This window comes from Tamandua tetradactyla, chromosome 20, assembly GCF_023851605.1.
Source record: "Tamandua tetradactyla isolate mTamTet1 chromosome 20, mTamTet1.pri, whole genome shotgun sequence".
In the NCBI taxonomy this organism is placed as follows: domain Eukaryota; kingdom Metazoa; phylum Chordata; class Mammalia; order Pilosa; family Myrmecophagidae; genus Tamandua; species Tamandua tetradactyla.
Window position 1 is genome coordinate 35516520 of NC_135346.1, and position 7118 is coordinate 35523637.

The following is a 7118-nucleotide window of genomic DNA, read 5'->3' on the forward strand; positions in this document are numbered from 1 at the left end:
GACTCCTGTCTCCAAGAGACCATTCCCCCAGGTTCCAGCTGAGCATCAGGGTTATACTTCAGGGTGGCAATTAGCCTGATAAGGCAATGACCTCACTCTCTTGCCTCTGGCCAGAGCAGAGCAAGACCAGCTAGTTGGAGCCTGACCCTGCCGGACCCCTGCCTCTCACTGGCATTAGAGTCAGAGATCCTGGTACAAGGCCTTGGACAGGCCCCTTCCCCTCTCTAGGCCTCTAATTGTCCATCTGTGAAACGGAGAAGGTACTGACCTTCGTGGGCTTGTGGGAAAGGTACAGACAAGTACCAAGGAGAGATTAGATTGCTTTTGAAAGTGTCCTTGGCAATAGTGCATTGCTGACCAGACAACCATAGGGCTGGGACCTTTTCTAGAATGTCCCTGAAGGAACAATGAAAAGTGCACTGGGGTTCTGGGTTCCAGCTCCCATTTCACTAGCTATGCACTCTCAGGCAAATTGCCCCTGTTTCCTCCTCTGTAAGACGGGGCAATGCCCGTGCTTTGCCTTCCTCACATATGGTTGTGAGACTAGGCTATATTAGGCAAGAGACCTTAGTGGTTAAGATTATACGCTTCACTAAGCATAGAATTGCCATATGATCCAGCAATACCATTGCTAGGTATCTACTCAGAAGACATGAGGGCAAGGACACAATGGACATTTGCACACCAATGTTTATAGCAGCATTATTTACAATCGCCAAGAGATGGAAACAGCCCAAATGTCCATCAACAGAACAGTGGCTAAGAAAGCTGTGCTATATACATACGATGGAATATTATGCAGCTGTAAGACAGAATAAAGTGATGAAGTATGTAACAACAAGGATGGACCTTGAGGACATTATGCTGAGTGAGATTAGCCAGAAACAAAAGGACAAATACTGTATGGTCTCATTGATACCAACTAACATTAGTGGATGAACTTGGAGAATCTCAGCTAAGAACAGAGACCATCAGGAGATAGAAATAGGGTAGATATTGGGTAATTGGAGCTGAAGGGATACAGATTGTGCAACAGGACTGATGGTAAAAATTCAGAAATGGATAGCACAATACTATCGAACTGTAATACAATAATGTTAGTATACTGAATGAAGCTGAATGTGAGAGTGCTAGAGGGAGGAGTGCTGGGGGCACAAACAAAATCAGAAGGAAAGTTAGACAACAAAGACTGAGATGGTATAATCTAGGAATGCCTAGAGTGTACAATGATAGTGAATAAATGTACAAATTAAATAATGTTTTTTCATGAGGAAGAACAAAGGAATGTCAATATTGCAGGGTGTTGAAAATAGATGGTAATTCATATTTTAAAACTTTAACTTATGTGTAAGACTAAAGCAAAAAATGTTTATTTGGTACAAAATGTATAATTTGACTAGTGCATTTACTAAAATAACTTATGTGGACAGCTTAATTGAAAACCATAAGTACATGGAACCTTGAGTAGGGCATGAGAGTTTGTAAGTTTGTTCAGAGTGATGCCCTGATAAATATCAGAGTGATCTGAACAGTGAATAAAAAAGTATTTGCAAAGTCCCCTTGGGGGAATGGCGAGAAAGGGGGAAAATTCAATTTCCCCATGTGGAGAATTCCTGATATTCTCACAAGCAGTGGGGACAACCAAGCAATAGGTATAGCCCTCAATCTTGGGATTTGTTCATATGAAACTTATCCCCGCAAAGGATAGGCTATGCCTACTTAAAATTAGGCCTAAGAGTCACCCCCAGAGAACCTCTTCTGTTGCTCAGATGTGGCCTCTCTCTCTCAGCCAACATGACAAGCAAACTCACTGCCTTCCCCTTCTCTACATGGGACATGACTACCAGAGGAGTTAACTTTCCTGGCAATGCGGGACAGAAATCCTAGAACGAGCTGGGACTCATCATCAAGGAAATGAGAAAACCTTCTAGACCAAATGGGGGAAGAGAGAAATGAGACAAAATAAAGTGTCAATGGTTGAGAGATTCCAAACAGAGTCGAGAGGTTTTCCTGGAGATTATTCTTATGCATTATATAGATAGCACCTTTTTAGTTAAGGTATATTGGAGAGGCTGGAGGGAAGTACCTGAAAATGTAGAGCTGTATTCCCGTAGCCTTGTTCTTTGAATGTGATTGTATAATGATATAGCTTTCGCAATGTGACTGTGTGAATGTGAAAACCTTGTGTCTGATGCTCCTTTTATCTATGGTATGGACAGATGAGTAAAACATATGGATTAAAAATAAACAAATAATGGGGGAACAAATGTTAAAATAAATTTAGTAGATTAAAACACTAGTGATCAATGAAAGGGAGTGGTAAGGGGTATAGAAAAAAATAGGGGAAACAAAGGCTAAAATATATTGGGTAGATGGAAATACTAGTGGTCAATGAGAAGGAAGGGTTAGGGGTGCAGTATGTATAATTTTTTTTCTTTTTTCTTTTTATTTCTTTTTCTGAATTGATGCAAATGTTCTAAGAAATGATCATGATGATGAACATACAATTATGTGATGATACTGTGAGTTATTAATTATATACCAAGAATGGAATGCTCATATGGTAGGGATGTTTGTGTTTGTATATTGTTATGTTTAAAGAAATTTTTTTAATTAAAGAAAAGATTACAGGTTTCAGAGTCAGGCGGCCCTGAGTTCAAGTCCTGCCTTGGCTACTCGCTAACTGTGATTCCCTGGACAAGTTACTTAACCTCTCTGAACCTCAATTTCTCCATCCATAAAATGAGAGAGAAAAGTAGTTCCAAACTTACAGGGTTGTTGTAAGGATAAAAATAGATAAAGCAGATAAGGTGTTCAGCACTGTACCTGTCAGATGGGAAGGGGTCATGGGACAACGTTGTTATCTTGAGCAAGTAATTCCACCTCTTTGGGCTTGGCATCCTGTGAAGTGACCCCAAGATAGTACAGACAAAGCTGAGACCTGTACCTTAGGCTTCAGGAACAGGCCATGGAATGGCCGAAGGGCTCCATCTATTCTCTTCTTGCATTGTCAGTTTTCTTCCTAAGGACAGGGCAGAGGTAAGTCCTTGAGGCCAACTTGCCAGCTGTGTGACTCTGGTCAAGTTAATTAATTTCTCTTTGCCTTGCTTTCCTTAACTGGAAAATGGGGTAATACTACTATCTACCTCATAGGTTTATTTGAGGACTAGATTCATTAATGTATTTAAAGTGCTTAAAACAGTTCCTGGCATAGAGTAAGTGCTCAGCAAATATTAGCATTTGTTTTTAGTATTATAAAGTACTAGTTTCTCCTTACGCCAAATTGCAGTGGATAGCACCTGGCCAATTCCCTGGAAGTACCTGGTGAAGTTGCAGAAGAGTCCCCGAGACTGGCGTGGCTCTGTTATTTATATATGGTGTTTTTGGCAAATCCTCTTCCCATTTGGGGCCTCAATTTCCCCACTGGTAGGATGAGAGGATGGGACAAGGGACATTCTGGAATTCTAGGTCCAGGGCAGCTCAGTCCCCAGGCCTGGCCTCCCGAGAAGCCCCCCTGGCTCGCTGGCCTCCTGGTGATGCGGTGGGCTGAGGTGCCTGCCATGCTGCCCCACTTCTCTCCCCCACCCCACAGCTCTGGCCCTGAGAGAAAGCAGCCCCCCGCCTGGGCTGTCACGTGGACTGACCCTGGACAGGATCGGGAAGGAAGGACCCGGGTGGAAGCCCAGAGAAGAGTGCGCGCGCAGTCACACAGGCCTCCCGCGGCCGGCCACAGCCATCGCTGACTTGCACATCCCGCGCACCCGCGTTGGCACCTGCGGTACCCACCTTGGCGCACGCTGCACCCCACCGCCGCCCCGACACCGCCCAGGCCTGCCACCCACCGCATAACGGAAGGACCGAGCCTTAAACAGTTATTTGTTGGCTGACTGAACAACCGGGAATGAAAGCTTTGTGAAGGGATGTCAGAGGCTTCACCCAGCCCCCAGACCAGGGCTGCCCAAAGCACACACCCTCAACGGGCCGAGGGCAAGCGGGGTTTCCGTGGCCCGTAGATGGACCATAGTCTTAGATTAGATGCTCCCAGTGGTTACAGTAGAATGACAGATGTACTAACATTTTCCCTTATTTTTAGAATTTTCCTTAAAATAAAAAAAGAAAGAAAGAGAAGGTAGTCGTTTTTTTAAGACCTTTACATAAAAATATTAAGTAAATGTTAATGCAGGTGGAACTTGGCTATGGCAAAACCCTGAAGGCCTGAAGTTTGTGAAACGCTGTGGACACCATCCCATCCACACCCCTCTCCACCATTTTACAAATGGGGAAACTGAGACCAGGCTCGGGAAAGTGTCTTTTCCGTGAAGAACACAAAATTGGGAGCTGGGAGAGCCTTGTCTCAACTCTGCCTCTGACTGCCTGTGCGATATGGAGGGAGTGGCTTCATCTCTGGCCTCAGATTTCTCTCAACTTTGAGATCTGGGGGAAAGTTGTCCCACCCCTCTTGCCTGCTAGGGTGGTTGGGAAGCTCCCGGGAAGCAAGGAGTGGGGAAGCGCTTTGCAGACAGATTTAGGGCGTTGCCTCACCTGGAACAAGAGCTGAGTCTAGAACCCAGACCTCCTGGCGTCCTTTCCAGGACTCGCTCCTGGGGCAGCCTATGGCATGCTGAAGGGGAGAGCGTAGGTTAGGGAGGCAGCAGACAGGCACTTGAAGTTGATCTCTACCTGTTTATTTGCTCCTTCAACATTTTTTTGAGTACTGGCTATGAGCGGAACACAGAGTTAGAAACCGGAAAGGCAATGGTAAGTAGATGGAGGCAGACATAATTCAAAATGTGATACAAGTAAGCATAATATTATACCTGCAATAAGTGTAGGTTATGTAACAGCATAGGTCCACAGTGCAGGGAGGGGGATTGGTTCTAGTCAGGGAGGACAACAAGGGCTTCCCCCAGGAATGATGATTAGGCTGAGTTTGGAGAAAGAGGCGGCATTAACTTGGCAAGGGGAAGGGAAAGCATTGCATGCAGAGGAAACAGCTGGTGCAAAGGTCCTGTGGCAGGAGGGAGCAGAAGCATTTGAGTGATTTTACTATGGCTGAAATACAGAGTCCCAGGTGAGATGTCTGGCCAAACAAGTCGGGAGAGCTAGGCAGCGCCAGATAGAATTTGGGCCATAATTGTAAGAGCAGTGGGAATCCATTAACGGCTTTTAAGCAGGAGAGCGATATCCATTCTGATAAGCTCACTGGCAGCAAGTCAAGTATGAGAGAAAAGAACATGAGGGGGGACTTCCTTTACAGAAACCAGAACATACAATAAAGCCAATAAAATCAGATCTTTGTGGTATTGGTAAAGAAATAGACAAATAGATCCATGGAACACGATAAATAACCCAGAATTAGACCCCAGGACGTAGAAGTTAATGTTTGACAGAAGAGGTACTTCATCTCAGTGGGAAAAGGAGAATTTGTTCATTAATGGTGCTGGCCCAAGAATGTGGCCATCTGGAATAAATAAAAACGAACCCTCATCTTAAGCCATAAAACCCTAAATTTCAGACGAATCAAACATTTAAATATAAGATGTAAAACAACAGAAAATATTATGAAAATCCTAGGAGACTGCACGAATGATCTAGAGAAGGGGAGAGCAAACTACCTACCCGCAAGTCTAATCTAGCCCTTTGCCTGCTTTTATTTTGTTAATAACACACTTATTGAGAAATAACTCATATATCATACAATTCACCCATTTAAAGGGTACAATTCCATGGTTTTTAGTGTATTCACGGATATGTGCAACTGTCACCACTGTCAATTTTAAAACATTTTCTTTTTTTCTTTTTTAAAATCTTTTTTAAAATTTTTTATTAATTAAAAAAAATTACAAGAAACACAAACATTCCCAACACATACACTCAGCAATTCACAATATCATCACATAGTTGCATATTCATCATCATGATCATTTCCCAGAACATTAGCATCAATTCAGAAAAAGAAATAAAAAGACAACAGAAAAATATAACAAAGAGAAAAAAGAAATTTTACAGCCCATACCCCTTACTAATCCCTTTCATTGATCACTAGCATTTCAAAATAAATTTATTTTAACATTTGTTCCCCCTATTATTTATTTTTATTCCATATGTTCCTCTCATCTGTTGACAAGGTAGATAAAAGGCGCATCAGACACAAGGTTTTCACAATCACACATCACATTGTGAAAGCTACATCATTATACAATCATCATCAAGAAACATGGCTACTGGAACACAGCTCTACATTTTCAGGCAGTTCCCTCCAGCCTCTCCATTACATCTTGGAAACAAGGTGATATCTACTTATTGCATAAGAATAACCTCCAGGATAACCTCTTGACTCTGTTTGGAATCTCTCAGCCATTGACACTTTGTCTCATTTCACTCTTCCCCCTTTTGGTCGAGAAGGTTTTCTCAATCCCTTGATGCTGGGTCTCAGCTCATTCTAGAGTTTTTCTCAATCCCTTGATGCTGAATCTCAGCTCATTCTGGGATTTCTGTCCCACACTGCCAGGAAGATCTACACCCCTGGTAGTCATGTCCCACATAGACAGGGGGAGGGTGGTGAGTCTGCTTGCTGTGTTGGCTGGAGAGAGAGGCCACATCTGAGCAACAAAAGAGGTCCTCTTGGGGGTGACTCTTAGGCTTAATTTTAAGTAGGCTTGACCTATCCCCTGTGGGGTTAAGTTTCATATGAACAAACCCCAAGACTGGGGGTCTCAGCCTATAGCTTTGGTTGTCCACACTGCTTGTGAGAATATCAAGAATTCAAGTTGGGGAAGTTGAGTTTTCCCCCGTTCTCACCATTCCCCGAAGGGGACTTTGCAAATACTTTTCCATTCACTGATCAAATTGCTCTGGGATTCATCAGGGCATCACCTGGACAAACCAACAAAATCTCATGTCCTATACAAAGTTCAATGTACTTAAGGTGTTCAATCAACTATCTACATAAGTTATATTAGGAGATGCACTAGTCAAAGTATAGATTTGTACCAAATAAACATTTTTTGCTTTAGTCTCACACATTAGTTGAAATTTTAAAATATTAAGTACCATCTATTTTCAGCACACTGCAGTAATGACATTCTTTTGTTCTTCCTCATGCAAAAACATTTTTA